Raw genomic sequence first — 15,802 nt, 5'->3', positions numbered from 1 at the left:
GAGGGAGGGATGGGAAAGCCCCCTTCGGCAGGACAGGGGAGCCAGAGTTCATGTGGGAAAAGAGGAAAGGACTATACAGTATTAAGACAATAGCTAAATTCTACCCCTAGTTTTACCTGTGCAGTCAATGTGGGTTGTTCTGGTATAACTAAGAGTGGAATTCGGCCCTGTGTGTTAAAGTGCCTGGTTTCTAGCTGAAAGTTTATCTTGTAGTTTGATTTTCAGCACCTGCTGCTCATTCAGGACTAGCTTGCTTTCCTTAATGACAACCTTTTATGTGGGTTCACCTCATTTAGATTGCATATAAGTCTTTTTGCAGCTGCCAACTCACCGTGCTGGGTAAAGAGGTTAGGAATGCATCAGTTTATATTGTCAGCCCTGGGTGACGGGGCTCAGGTTATAGGCCCCCTGTGTGGGGGTCGGGTTTTGGCTTTCCCTCTCCCCACCTGGGGCAGCAGGGCTCAGGAGGTCTTAGACTTCAATCTCCCCTCCTAGGGTCGTGTAGTACAGGTGCGGGCAAACTTTTTGGCCTGAGGGCCATATCGGGTTTCTGAAATTGTATGGAGAGCCGGTTAGGGAAGGCTGTTCCTCCCCAAACAGCCAGGCATGGCCTGGCCCCTGACACCTATCTGATTCCCCCCTGCTTCTTGCCCCTGGAATCCTTGCCCCATCCACCCCTCCCTGTCCCCTGATTTCCCCCCGCTGTCCCATCCAACCCTTCCTCTCCTTCCTGACTGCGCCCCAGGACCCCTGCCCCCATTCAACCACCCTGTTCCCCGCTCTCTGACTGTCCCGACCCTTATCCACACTCCTGACCACCACCCCGAACTCCCCTGCCCTCTATCCAGCCTCCCCTGCCCCCTTACCATGCTAACCGAAGCACCGGTGGCTGGCGACACTGCTGGCATCACCCAGAGCACTAGGACAAGCAGCCATGCCGCCCGGCTGGAGCCAGTCACGCCACCGCGCAGCACAGAGCACCGGGTCAGGCTGCGGCTCTGCAGCTGCACTGCTCGGTAAGAGCTCGCAGCCCCGCCGCCCAGAGCATTGCACCCGCGGTGCAGTGAGCTGAGGCTGCGGGGGAGGGGGAACAGCAGGGGACGGGCCAGGGGTGAGCCTCCCTGGCCAGGAGCTCAGTAGCCGGGCAGGCGGGTCCCGGAGGCCGGATGTATTTACCACGGTAGGTGTAACCCGCATGCCTCCTGGGTCTGGTGCTCTGTCCCATCTAGTGGCACCGAGACCGCTTAACAGAGAGAGAGAGAGAGAGAGAATAAGTCTGCTCTACAGCTTTAGCTAAGTGCCAGTTGGCTTTTAGCTCATGCAGTAGAGCAGTGGTTCTCAAACTTTTGTACTAGTGACCCCTTTCACGCAGCAAGCCTCTGAGTGTGATGCACCTTATGTATTAAAAACTCTTTTTTTATATTTAACACTATTATAAATTCTGGAGTGAAGCATGGTTTGGGGTGGAGACTGACAGCTCGCAACCCCCCATGTAATAACCTTGTGACCCCCTAAGGGGTCAAAACCCCCAGTTTCGGAACCCTTGCAATAGAGGCTCATGCACTAAGCTCCAGAGGACTCAGGTTCGATCCCGCCTGCTGACCACCGGGGTCTCTCGGTGTTACAAGTGGGGGCTTGTCTGGGATTTCATCTGGGAAGTCTCTGAAGCTTGGGATGTGCTTCCTCAGCTAAGGGAAGTATGTAACTCTCACACCTCCTGGGTGTGGTGGTGTGTCCCTGTAGTAGCACTGAGACCACTTAGAGAGATAAAATGAGTCTGTTCTACAACCTCAGCTAGCAGGCAGTTGGCTTTTAACTCCTGCATTAGACCAGGGATGGGCAAACTTTTTGGCCCGAGGGCCACATTGGGGTTGTGCAACTGTATGGAGGGCCGGGTAGGGAAGGCTGTGCCTCCCCAAACAGCCTGGCCCCTGTCCGCCCCCTCCCACTTCCTGCCCCCAGCTGCCCCCTTCGGAACCTCTGACCCATCCAACCCCTCCCCCCGCTCCTTGTCCCCTGACTGTCCCCCCCGGGACCCTCCACCCCTCCCTGTCTCCTGACTGCCCCGACCCCTATCCACACCCCTGCCCCCTGACAGGCTCCCCGGGACTCCCATGCCTATCCAAGCTCCCCTGTCCCCTTACTGTCCCACTGGACCCCCTGCCCCTTATGCAACCCCCGCTTCCTGCCCCCTTACCATGCTGCTTAGAGCAGCAGGAGCTCGCTGCCTGGCCCCAGGCTGCCGTGCTGCCTGGCAGGAGCGGTGGGCCAGAGCACTGGTGGCCAGGCGAACTGAGGCTGTGGGGGAGGGGAGATAGCAGGGGAGGGGCTGGGAACTAGCCTCCCCGGCCAGGAGCTCAGGGACTGGGTAGAACGGTCCCGCGGGCCGTAGTTTGGCCACCTCTGCAGCAAAGGCTCATGCACTAAGCTCCAGAGGTCCCAGGTTCAAGCCTGCCTGCTGACGACGACTGGGGTCTGTCGGTGTTACATAGGCACCCACCAAATTTCAAAACACAGTCTGATTTTTTTTAAACAAGGGAAGGAAAACCCCCAAATCACAGAACTCATGGGTGTGAAGCTGTGATAGGTTTTCAGCTGAACATAATAAGGTTCCTTGTACTACTGTAGACCCTTTCATTCAAGGATTTCTTGGTGCTTCACAAAAGTCAGTTAAGTCTCTCCTCGTGCCTCTGAAGAAGGTAATTATTATTCCTCCCCTATTTTACAGAAATCAAGAAACAGAGGCTGACTTACCAAGTATTCACAGTGAGATAGTAGCAAGAGCGGAGACTAAAACTAGTGATGTGTGCAGACCTGTGCTCTAACCGCTAGACTCAAGTCCCTTACATGTAGCTGTTGTGTGTGTCAGATCTCTTAGCCCGCAGACTGGGACAAGTTTAAGCTTAGGAAACTTAAGAACAGATTGTTTTATTTTTTTTAAATCACTCTTTTAATTTCACTTTTGCTGTTGCTTGTCAAAACTCTGAGCAGGAGCCACTGAGGTATCTGTTTGCACACTGAGGAAGACAGCACTGTAGCAGTTCACATTGGAAAGGCTGTCACAACCAAGGTGAATTGGAAACTTATTTCAGTGCAAGGTTAGAGCAATATCTGCAGAATTTAAGCTCATTAATTTGCAAAGCAAAATGTCCTATTTGCCCATGGTAAAGTAGGCAAGAGGATTTTTCAAGCTTTGTCTAAAGGTGAGGAGCAATGGCAGGATGTAAAGAGGGGAAATTCTCCGGGGACGGGGTGGTTCTCAGGGTAGTTTTGCAGCTGTTGCCAGTCTGGGCTGGCTGGCTGGCTCATGTGACTGCAAATAGGGGAAGGGTTGGTACTGGATTCACATGCCACTGGATGGACATGTGACTAGCGGGGGAGGAGAAAAAGGTGTAAGGGTGATATGACTGATCATGTGCAAACTCCGCCAGCTTTCCAGCCTCTACCTTCATCACACGGTTCCCCATAGATTCCTACCAGAGTTGTCTTGGCTCTTACTGTGTCTACTCCACGCTACAGGAAAGATCATGAGAAAAGGGCTTTACAAAATATTCCTAGTGGTTGCTGAGATTTACTCCATGGTTTGCTGTGTTTTGTCGTCTTAGGTGTTTTGTGGCATTTCCTGTGTCCCAATAGCTGTCCAGCTCCCACTGTCCTGAGCTTAGGTGACAGGCCGCATCCTGCAGACCTTTGGGATTGGAGGCACAGTAGCCCCCTATCGACAACTCTTAGGATCTAGAATGTGAGAGTGTGAACTCACATCAACTGGCGGTGTTTTCTCAGCCCCTGCCAAATGACACAACTGTGTGTTTTATGCAGTTTTTTCTGAGCAGACACAGACTGGATCTGATATCCTTGCTCCAGTCCTGTCCTCCCGCAACCACCTCCCATCTCTGCAGCAGTTGAGATCCCCATCCACGCTTGCGTCCCTCTCTCGTTCATAAACCCAAATACAAGTATGCACTAGTAGTGCATAGTGTAGCCGCTGGGCCACTTGTCCTAGCAGTGCAAGTCTGCTCCTTGTTCTGGACAGTCAGTTTCCTTTTAAAGAGCTTTCTCTGCCTTGTGCCATTGCAAAATCCAGACACGCAGTCTCCTGACGCAGAGAGAATTTCAAAGGGACCTGCTCTCTTCGAAACATTGTCCTCCTGTTCTGACTTTTTAAAATATTTGTCATGACTTTGTCTTCCAATGCTTTGTCCACCCACTTGCTGGCAAAGGAATTCACTTCCTCAAAGGGACACCTCCCTTTCATGACCACTGCTGTGCGGCAGTCAGTGAGTCTAAAGAAACAGCTGAATTCCTCTGCACTTCAGGAAATAAACTTGTGAAACCTTTGAACTTCCTGAGTTTGGAGAATATGTTTACACATTTTTATTTTAAAGTCTGTCTTCCCAAGAGCGTGAGAGATGGCAGTGTAGTTCAGAGGACAGGACCTGATGCTGGGAGGTGGCAGAGAAGGAGCTTGCTAAAATGACACTGGTCAAAAATTCTTTTGACACATCCATCTCAGTCAAAATACTTACCAAGTATGGTCACAAGGACTTACACAGCACTTATGCAACTTTCCTACCACTTCTTTATGCATGAGGCTATGACTACAGTGCATTAACTTGACAAGGGCAAGAGAGCACTACAGTGGGTGTGTGTAAGAGCCAACTTTGCATTTCTGGAAGGAATTCAACTGCTGTGCGGAAAAACCCTTTGCATCACATGCTACATAAGGCATTTCTGCAGGGGCCAATGCCTAGCATTGATAGACAGTCCGGTCCAGCGAAGAGATCACTAAAGTGTAATTTGAGAGACTTGAGTTCTAATCCTGGCTCTTCCGGTGACCTGCTGTGTGGCCTTGTGCTAGTTATTTCACCTCTGTGCCTGTTTCCAGTGTCATGCTTTGCCCCTCTGCTCTACTTGGAATGTAAGGGGGCTGTGGCTGTCTAGCACAATGGGACTCCAGTCTCTAGTGAGGCCTCTATATGCTACCATAATGCAAATAATTAATAGACTCTGATATCAGTCACCATAGGACAATATTGTGTAATGCCCACAGTGTGTTATGGTCCGTCAATGCATACAGCAAGACAAGCCCCTGCCCTGAAGAGCTTGCATATTTGATATGATTTATAAGAATATAATGGCACTTATCCCTCTGGGATTCCTTATTTGACTTTCCCCAGTACATATACAGTGTTTTTTCTCAAAAGTGGGAATGTTTGGAGAACTTATCTGAAACTCTGAGCAGAATAAACCTGAGTCTCTTTTTTTCGTTAGAAGCAAAGGACTGGAAGGGAATCAATTGCAACACAATTGTCCCTTGACCTAGTTATGTCAAGGATGTGTGGACATGACCTACCTATTCAATAATTGGACTAAAGCTGCAAGTCCTGGGCTTTAGCCCAGCTAGAGAGCACAGATTAAAAATTCTGGTCTGCCCCATCCACAGTACAATTTGCAGCTGTGTTGTAAACAGGCGATGGAACACCCCTGTTCCAAACTGGAGTCACAGGGAGCATACACACAAATTCAACTACCTTCTCTATGTGGACAATTCACAGATTTGTGTCCCTGCTCCAGCCTGTCCAAATTAATAATGTCAGCCTGTGTCTCTGACATCTTCCCCGTGGATGCCTAGCTGGCAACTCAAGCTCAACATGGCTAAAACAGAGATCCTACTTTTTTCCTCCCCAAGCTCTCCCCACAGCCTCCTTTCTCGATCACTATGGACAATGCCATCATCCTGCATGTCAATCAGTCCAGTAACTGGGTGTCATCTTCAACTCAGACCTCACCCTGAATGTGTGGACATAGAGAATGTTTAAGTCTTGCAGAATCTTCTGCATAACTTCTCTAAGATATGACTTTTCCTAGTTATCCACACAGCTAAAACTCTCGTCCATTCTCTCATCTTGATTACTGCAGCATCCTTCTCTCTGGCCTTGACAATCTTACTCTATCCATGTCCATTCAGTATGCTCCTGAAAAGATAATTTTTTCTAACCAGTTGCTTTAACCCTGTCACCCCTTTCTTTGCATCTTTCCACTAGCTCCTCCTTCTCTATTGCATAAGAAATAAGTTATTTACTTCACTTTTAATGCCCTTCATGGTCAAGCCCTGCCCCACCTATTTTCTCTCATTCAGAACTGAAAGGCCAAATTTTACAGCTGATCAGCCCACAGCATCAGCCTCATCAACCTCTTATTCAATTCTCATGCTGTCCCTCATGCTTGGGAGAAGCTGCCCATAAAATCTGCAAAAATAACTCATTATCATACTTAAAACTCTACTTTGCCATGAAGCCTACCAAAAAACTTGCCCCTTGCCTGTGTTACTTGCTCCTCCTCTTTGTACCAAATAGCTCCAATGTATTGACCATGTGGTTGTGGTGGGGATATGGTAAGTGGGGAGCATTTTTCAGTGTCTTCTTTAGGCCTCGTTACTTTTGCTTAAGGGCAACTGATGGAGCTGTAGTAAGGCTGATGGAGTTGTTGTAACAACTCCATTTTATAAAGCTACTGAGGATACTTGTACACGTAGATAGGTAGCTGTCCATCCATTTGTTATATAAATTGCAATAAATAATGTGGAGACTGTCTTCTAAATGTAAACATACACATTAACATCATTTAAACTCCTATCTGAGTTAAGAAAAAAGCAACAAAAGTGAACAGGGGCATGAATGGGCTGACTTTTTGTGGAAAATTAATGTGGATAGCTGGACTAAAAGGCTTCTACTGCTGGGGAGAAGCTCTTGGGGGCAGGAGCTGAGTCTTTATTGTGCATTTGTACAGCACCTAGCACCATGAGGTCCTGGTCAATGACTGGTTAATGCCAAAGTGCTACCACAATTCAAGTGGATATAACACAACTATTTCCAGTATTGATAGTGTGTAATCACCCTGGTGAGAGAGGAAATGTTCAGGGTGCCTGAACAGGAATAATGAAGAGTAGTAGCATAGCCAAGGACAAAAGGTATTCAGGATATTTAGGATATAGAGGTACAACATACACATTAATTAAAGTTGTAACACAGGGCTTTCTTGCCTGTAAAATATTTAGCTTAGCCAAATTAGGCCCTAGGGTCTAGGATAAGTTAGCATAAGCAAGTTAATAATAAACCTGCTGAGCTTGTATCTCTGTTTGTGATATGCTGATGTTTTGAAAATAATTGCTGCATGTGGTTAATAATATCTACCAGAGATTAGTAGACACGACGGCTGTTGGTAGCTGGGGTGGAATGTCAGAGACTTAAATGTAAATGGTAATGAGTTAAGATGTAAGTGGTAATGAGTTGGCCTGTAAAAAACAGGATATCCCAAAAGTTGTGAGATGTGAAGTTCAAATAAGGAAAAGGGGTTAAAACTTTCATAAATATGTATGAACCCCCATGGGTGTCAGCATGATACATTACGTGTCTGTGTGCCTTGATGGGGGAGATGCCAACCACTGGGGTGATCCTATTGAGGATGAGGAGGACTAACTCTGGGTTTTCCCACAAAGCATGGCGTGAGTCATGCAAATACAACACATTCTGTATTCGTCTCTCTCTCCTTTACCAGATTGCTATGTGTGTATTGTAAGGCTAGGAAAAGTAATTATTATAGAAAGAGCATTATGTAGTGTTTGTTGTGCACCTTGGGATCCTCCTCCGATTGATCACCTCTGTACTGTAGTCCATTTTGGGAGCTGGACTCTCACAGATTAAAGTAACTGTAAATCCTCACCTTGGGGTGGGTAATTTTTTTTATAGAGACCTATAACTATAGATAAGGCTACACTAGGATGAAATTCAGAGGGGAAAAAATAATTAGAATTAGGTATCTGTGGGAAGCCTCTTTGAACTCCCTCAGGCTGTGGGATTGCCTCTCAGGAGCAGAGGTGTGATTCTAATCATAGGGCATTTAAAGTTAGTCTGTCTATGATTCTGTGAGTGACTTAGAATATCTTAAATCCTCAGATCAGTTCCAATTATTATCTCTATTGATTGACTTCCTATCAGAAAGGCTCTTGTGGTACCACACATCTTTCAAGACAGATGTTTGCACTTAAACTGCCAAAAGCTGACAATATGTTTCCATTTAAGCTGTACAAATGTGTTATTTGAAAAACACTTTAAATCGCTGAAATAGACACTGCTATTTGGCCTGTAGTAAAACAGGGCTTTCATACTCAAGGCTCGTTGTGCATTGGCATGCTGAGATTTATAGCCATCTCAGTGTGGCAGTGAAATTAAATCCGGTTACTGTTAGTGGAAAAATCCCCATGCCTGGAAAACTGAGCTGAAATTGTCCCAGAAAACAAAAGGCGAAGTTGTTTGCCAAAGTGCAGAAACAAACAAGTAAACCAAGAGGGAAATCAACACCTTCCTGGTTAGTGTTGCAGCTCTTAGATTTAGTGCATAAATTACCATCCTGGATACAATCTGAAGTATCAGAATAACAGAGCTGGTTGGAAAAGTTTTCAAATGAACAACTTTCTGTCGGGAAATGAAGATTCATTGAAAGCCAAACATTCCATGGGAATTTGTCAGTTTGGGTGGATTTTTAATTTAATTTAATTTAATTTATTTATTTAAGAAAGTCAGGCAGATTTCCTGACAGCTCACTCTCCCGTCTCCTTGGCAGCCCACCTGGTGACTGCTGGGCTTCCAAGCTCCTCTGGCTCCTCAGGGACCCACCAGGCAGGCAACCGTGCAGCTAAGGCTCCAGCTCCCAGGGAACGTATTTTATTTTGGAAACACTAAAACGTTCCTGAAACTAAATTTGGCAAAATTCCACCATGGCAAAAAGCTTTGAAGTTTTTTTTCTGTTTTGTTGTTGTTGTTGTTTTTTCCCCAGCCTGAATCAGGCTGAAAATTTTTCCAGACCTCAACGTTTTTTTGCAGAAGTGGAATTGAGTTTCCTAGCCAGCTCTACAAATTAAGAGAATGTAACTGATATCTGTTGATGATTTCAAAATATAGACAGTGTGGTCCAGTGGGTAGGCACTAGGCTGGTACAGTAAGACTTCAGTTCTATGCCCAGCTCTGCCACCGACCTGCATGGGCAAGTCACTTCACCGATCTGTGCTCCTTCCCTCCTTTTGTCTTGTCTGTTTAGACTGCAACATCTTCAGGGCAGAGATTGCCTCTGTTTCCTCAAACTTGAAAACCTGTCAAGTAGAGGTGCTTCATGTGCTGAGAGGTTCCTTACTTCAGCACTTTGAATGTGGATGCGATTTTGGCCTACTCCCTTTTAAGGGATCAGGAGGGTACCTGAAGTGTTCTGCCCTCCTGCTCATCAGCTGGCTCAGTGAGTGTTCGCTTCTGCCTCCCAGCACTGTAGCCCTTCCTCCTTCCCTCCCTCACCGCGCCCCTGTGAGCATGAAGAAATTCTCTCTTAGCTCCCCAACGCCTCTGGGGATGAGAGCCTCTGGTCTGCTTCCACCCCTGCTTGGCCTCATGCAGCAAGTGGAGGGCTGTGAGGGACTAAAGTAGTTGGGGAAGAGGCAGAGCCCACCCTTAAGGAGCAATATGAGTGGTGCAGCAGAGATGTGTGTGTGTGGTGGTGGTGAGGCAGAATTTTAATTAGAGGAGGGGGTGGAGAGTTAAAACTAAAAATAAATGGAACAAGCAAAAGTTATTTTAAAAATGTTTAAAAACTGAAAAAGGCAAAGTTAAAAATTCCCTACAAAAGATGACAGGCTTGGATTAGTATTAGCAAAGCGGGGGTAAAGTAGCACAAGTAGGAATATGAAATTATTTTACAATCTTGTATTGTGTTCCTTTGCCTCTCCCCTTCTCTGGAAATTGTTGTCAGTAGATCATATGCTCTTCAGGGTCTTTTATCTGTCAACCTGGTGCCTTCTGGGGCATTAAGTAAATAATAAAATACTAACAGTTGCAGAGCTGAGGAGGCTGGAATGTACTTTGTGTGACTTTCAGTATATCCAAGTTCTAGGTTCTAGTTAGTACAACTTAAAGTAGGTGTTAGGGCTAAGAGTTGAAATATAGAGAGCAGTGAGGCCTCTATTCTTTTCAATCCACCTTTCCCTTTCCTCACCCTCTGGGCCACAGCTAGGTCTGCTAAAGTGTATATGATTGTCAAAGCTGTAGTATAGCACCTCCTGCTGGATCACCATAGGATATACCATAATAGGTAAAAAGAAAAGGAGTACTTGTGGCACCTTAGAGACTAACCAATTTATTTGAGCATGAGCTTTCGTGAGCTACAGCTCACTTCATCGGATGCATACCGTGGAAACTGCAGCAGATATTATATACACACAGAGATCATGAAACAATACCTCCTCCCACCCCACTGTCCTGCTGGTAATAGCTTATCTAAAGTGATCATCAAGTTGGGCCGTTTCCAGCACAAATCCAGACTAACACGGCTGTTACTCTGAAACCCATAATAGGTAAGATCATTGATCTGTCCAGCTGGTAGCCTTTCTCTTGGGCAGAGACCATTACTAGATGCTTTGGAAGAAGATAACCAGCACCCCAGAATGCACCTACCCATCTAGCAGTATATAGAGTGATGAGCATCTGGCGCCCCTGTGGTTGTCAGTTTACATTCTGAAGCCTGAGTTTTTGTTACTTGTAGCTTATCATGCCAGTCTACAAAAATAATAATTATTGCTATTGGGTTTAGGATTATCCAAGCATTTAAAAAAAATTCGAGCCACAATGCCTGAGTTTGAATTCCATCAGCACCTAATTACACATCGTGGCTAGCCATAGCGTTAAGATGAATTTCCTTTTATTTGTTCCAAATTTACTTGCCATTAATTTAATTGAGCAGCTCCTTGCTCTTGTATTCTGTGGAGATGGATTGTGAAATGTTCTCCTTTAAATTAATCCAGGTTCCTCATTTCTGTGGGCACAGTAGTCTCTCTCGGGTGGTATGCTAAGCATGCTTGTAAAAGGTATGGTAAATATGAAAGCTACACACTCTGATGATTTAAGTGTTGGCACATTCTAAAAGTAGCAGAAAAACAAATACAGCTCAGCTGTGGGTTTTTTAAATAACCCTTCAGAAATTATTACTAAAATATGATGGTATGAGTGAGAGTAACTCCCTCTCATTAAAGCACCATAAATTTTAAAATGGGACCATATAAAGCTTGTAATACTTCAGGTTGCTAGGTGTCAATATATCATCTTGAACACTTCTTCTTTTTTTTTTTTTTTTTAGCTTTTAATGGTAAAATATTTCATATGGGTGCTGTCATGGCTTATGCTGGACGCTGCAAGGGAGCAGTGGCCAATTTTTTTTTTAAATTGTTTTACTCCTTAAAGATAAAGTGGGGGAAAAAAAAACACGTTTGTATTTCTATAGAATCTCCCATATGAGGACTTCAAGGAGCTACCAAAGTTCGTTAAGTAGAGATAGACTTAAGCCAACCCACTGGAACCAAACAGCCCTCAACTCCTGACAAATGTTACAAAAATGTATCTGAATTTCACAGCTGGAAACTAATTTTGCCACTTCGCACTTCACAGCAGCAGCTTCCAGTATGAGTGTTCCAGTCTTCCTAGCCTAAAAGAACACACCCTGCCCCCTTCAGCTAAACCAGTGGCTCTCAACTCTGGTCCACTGCTTGTTCAGGGAAAGCCCCTGGCAGGCCAGGCCACTTTGGCCAAACCTGCGGATGCAGCAGCTTAACAATCTCGGCTCCCACTGGCTGCGGTTTGCCGTTTCAGGCCAATGGGGGCTGCGGGAAGCGGCATGGGCCGAGGGATGTGCTGGCCGCCCTTCCTGCAGCCCCCATTTGCCTGGCGCGGCGAACCACGGCCAGTGGGAGTCGCGATCGGCCAAACCTGCGGACGCAGCAGGTAAACAAACCAGCCTAGCGTGCCGGGGCTTTCCCTGAACGAGCAGTGGACCAGAGTTGAGAGCCACTGAGCTAAACTGTTAGTTATATATGGCTTATGATTGACAGTCTTGAAGTTCTGAATCCATCCTGTAGAGGACAGTGGTTCATGTATGCTGGCCAGCTCATTATGTTGAGTTTTCAATACCTCTAAACTTTGGCAAAAGTTGAAATCTGGAATCAAATTTCTTGGCTTTGGGAGTATAATACAGTGGATGGGGCATTAGACTGGGACTCAGAAGATCTGGATCCTATTTCCATTTCTTCCATGGCAGAGAATTTAGGCAAGTCACTTTATCTCTCTGTCCTTGACTCCTTGTCCTTGATTTTCCCCATTCTTAACAGGGGGATGATCTCTCCTTTGAAAAGTACTTTGAGATATACAGATAAGAGATACCTAACAGATTTGTATTATCTCAAATTAAGCTTCCCAAGTCTTTTGAAGGGGTGGTTTTTTTGTTTTTGTTTTTTCACAAAGGGTGGGGGCAGAATGGGACTGAGAGGCTTTCTCCAGACAAGGATTTGGAAGGTGTTAGCTAATACATTAACAACCTGGTATAGACAAGACAGTGTGCCTTTAACACATGCTAAACTGGTAGATATAAAGCTTTAAATTGACCACTATAACACACATTCTTGTGCCTCCACTAGACTGTTAACGTGTTCCTAACACCTTCCAAATCCTAGTCTAGACAACATATTAGTGTTAAATTTCGTGTAGGCAAGGCAGTGTGCCTTTAACATGTCTTACAGTGGTCAAGTTAAAGCTTTATATCAACCAGTTTAGCATGTGTTAAAAGCACGTTGCCTTGTCTGTACTAGGTTGTTAACATGTGTTAGCTAACGCCTTCCAAATCCTAATCTACACGAGGCCTAAGTGACTTGCCCCAAGTCACGCAGCAGGTCTGTGGCAGCAGAAAAATGGGCCTCTTGGCTTCTGGTATTTTGATTTCGCCACTGGACCAGGCTTTCCATCTGAAGGAGAGAAACCTAGGAGTTCAAACGTGCTTCACATTCCAGGTGCTCAAAACCCTACCTTCCTCGTTACCCACTCTCCCAAGTATACCCCACTCCCAGCCATCAGCTCCAAATCCTATAATATAGGCCAATCCATCCATATAAAAAAAAAAAGTTTGGCTAAAACATCCACCTAAATTGTGGGATTTGATGCACACTGTAGCATACACCGCTTTATGTACATCTGTTAGCTTATTAGTCACAAGCTTTTGTTTTCTTTTTTGAAGCAAGGGCTGCTACTCCAAAGCAGCTACAAGAGAAAAATGGGACAGATTTCAAGGTCCCTTAAAGTTTGCAGTACTCTGGTTCAATATGTTTTCAATGCAAAAGTTCTTGCTTCAGTTACCTTAGCAGCAACACTGGTCAAACCCACACGTGCAATATCTGTATCTCCACTGCTGTAAATCCGTAATGGAGACAAAAGACTTTTGTTCAGCTGTGAAAAATAGGTTATGTTGCATCATGCCTTCCAGCCACGGTATGTTGCGAATAAAAGAACTGGGCAAAAATGTTGCTTACTTTATGGCCTGGACTGTGGTCTCTTTCATGTGTTTTCATAGAATATAAGGGTTGGAAGGGACCCCAGAAGGTCATCTAGTCCAACCCCCTGCTCGAAGCAGGACCAATCCCCAACTAAATAATCCCAGCCAGGGCTTTGTCAAGCCTGACCTTAAAAACCTCTAAGGAAGGAGATTCTACCACCTCCCTAGGTAACGCATTCCAGTGTTTCACCACCCTCTTAGTGAAAAAGTTTTTCCTAATATCCAATCTAAACCTCCCCCACTGCAGCTTGAGACCATTACTCCTCGTTCTGTCATCTGCTACCATTGAGAACAGTCTAGAGCCATCCTCTTTGGAACCCCCTTTCAGGTAGTTGAAAGCAGCTATCAAATCCCCCCTCATTCTTCTCTTCTGCAGACTAAACAATCCCAGCTCCCTCAGCCTCTCCTCATATCTCATGTGTTCCAGACCCCTAATCATTTTTGTTGCCCTTCGCTGGACTCTCTCCAATTTATCCACATCCTTCTTGAAGTGTGGGGCCCAAAACTGGACACAGTACTCCAGATGAGGCCTCACCAATGTCGAATAGAGGGGAACGATCACGTCCCTCGATCTGCTCGCTATGCCCCTACTTATACATCCCAAAATGCCATTGGCCTTCTTGGCAACAAGGGCACACTGCTGACTCATATCCAGCTTCTCGTCCACTGTCACCCCTAGGTCCTTTTCCGCAGAACTGCTGCCTAGCCATTCGGTCCCTAGTCTGTAGCTGTGCATTGGGTTCTTCCGTCCTAAGTGCAGGACCTAAGTGCAGTTTTGTATGTCCGTAGATATCCTATGATAAGTGGGAATGTTATAGAAAATGTCAATATGAATAACAGTTAATATCCTATCTGGGCTTTTGCCAGTTCATACTCCCGTGCGAAATGAGATGCTTAGTTATGGCAAGTTTGAGACCTAAATCTACATCCCCCCCCCTCTGAATTTGCATAGAACTGTTAGTCAGTGATGGTAGGTGGTGTTCGCTGCTGAACAACAGACTGGGAGTCAGGTACAGAGCATTTAAATGATTTGACAGAGGTCACAGAGATAGACAGAGCCAGGAATAGATCCCTGGAGTCTTGACTTCCAGTTCACTGCTATAGTCCCTACACATCACTCTTGAGTATACCCATGATTATGACATGTAGCGGTTGTGGCATGGTGTCCTCACTTACAAAGAGACTTAAAAGGATTTTAATTTGATTTATTGAGGATTTTTTTTTAAATTCAAGCTTCTGAGAGCCATCTCCTGACCCTGCCAGGGGCTCTGTATGAGCCAGTCTAACTTGACTGAGATTGTGGAATGTCCCATACAATCCTTTCAGTGCTGTGCTTCAACCAGCTTGGGTACTCTTGACATTTTTAGATGTCTTCTAAACATCTAATGCCAGCAGAAATGTTGTTTTAATGTTTGAGAGAGATTTTCAAATCATGCGTCAAATAAGCAGCATTGTGATGCCTGATGGAAATCTAGATAAGGAGTGCACCTCAGTAAGAGAGGAAGAGGTCAGCGTGAGTTACGTACACAACTTAAACAGTGAGAAGAGAGAAATGTTCATGTATCCATAAAACTAGCAAACTAGAAGCCAAGTTGGAAAATTACAGCATTGGGCCATAAGAGGCTTGTGTGGGAGAGTGGGCTTGAAAGTGGAAGGAGTGTAATCGAGTTTGATTTAATGAATATTAACTGCAGCTACTGTACTTAGTGCCTTGCTGGGTGGAGACACTCAGCTGCCATTGCGAGGGTCCATGCTGTGACTTGAACCATTTGTAACCAAAGGAGTACTTGTGGCACCTTAGAGACTAACAAATTTATTTGAGCATAAGCTTTCGTGAGCTACAGCTCACTTCATCGGATGCATTCAGTGGTCTCTAAGGTGCCACAAGTACTCCTTTTCTTTTTGCAAATACAGACTAACACGACTGCTACTCTGAAACCTGTCATTTGTAACTAGTTACTAATGTGATTTGTGCCCAGGCAACACCTCAAAGCATAGGTGTTGAAACTAGGGGTGCAGAAACACCCCCCCCGGGTTTGAAGTGGTTTCCATCATATATAGGGTTTACAGTTTGGTTCAGTGGCTCTCAGCACCCTCACTATACAAATTGTACCAGCACCCCTGCCACAAAGCCCTGGTTAATAATCATTGCATCTTCCTGTAACCAGCTTGTAACACTGTTTTTACTATGCAGAAGGGTCCCTGTAATGGTACTCATGTAACTAAACTTTCCTTCCTCCCCTCGGTCTCTGTGGTAAGAAATCCCAGAATGCATTGCTCCATATTCTGCTGGTGCTGCTCTTTGTGCATAATACCCTGCCACTCAATTTCCAGCTGAAGCATCATGGGTTAGCTTTCCAGGTTTTCCCAGAATGCACTTGTACCAAAA

General features: G+C 45.5%; 1 protein-coding gene and 1 long non-coding RNA gene across 4 annotated transcripts in view; one reads left to right on the top strand and one right to left on the bottom strand.

The window, feature by feature from the left end:
• Positions 1 to 1,071, bottom strand: part of LOC142072971 (uncharacterized) — a 54,931-nt gene extending 53,860 nt beyond the window's left edge. The window contains exon 1 of the long non-coding RNA XR_012669606.1: positions 867 to 1,071. This is a non-coding gene — a long non-coding RNA (uncharacterized LOC142072971). The remainder of the gene's footprint in view (positions 1 to 866) is intronic.
• LOC125640968 (rho GTPase-activating protein 7-like) overlaps positions 1 to 15,802 on the top strand; it is a 154,305-nt gene that overhangs the window by 69,057 nt on the left and 69,446 nt on the right. Inside the window, exon 1 of one of the 3 annotated variants that reach the window (XM_075131369.1) lies at positions 1,133 to 1,180. The exons of the other annotated variants lie outside the window; for them this stretch is intronic. The gene's annotated coding sequence lies outside the window, so the exon portion shown is untranslated. Of the gene's footprint in view, positions 1 to 1,132; positions 1,181 to 15,802 lie in introns of those variants that run through there. 3 annotated transcript variants of the gene reach the window in all.

This window comes from Caretta caretta, chromosome 8 (assembly GCF_965140235.1).
Source record: "Caretta caretta isolate rCarCar2 chromosome 8, rCarCar1.hap1, whole genome shotgun sequence".
Classification (NCBI taxonomy): Eukaryota; Metazoa; Chordata; order Testudines; family Cheloniidae; genus Caretta; species Caretta caretta.
Note: the sequence above shows the minus strand (reverse complement) of the source record. Positions and strands in the feature narration are given on the sequence as shown.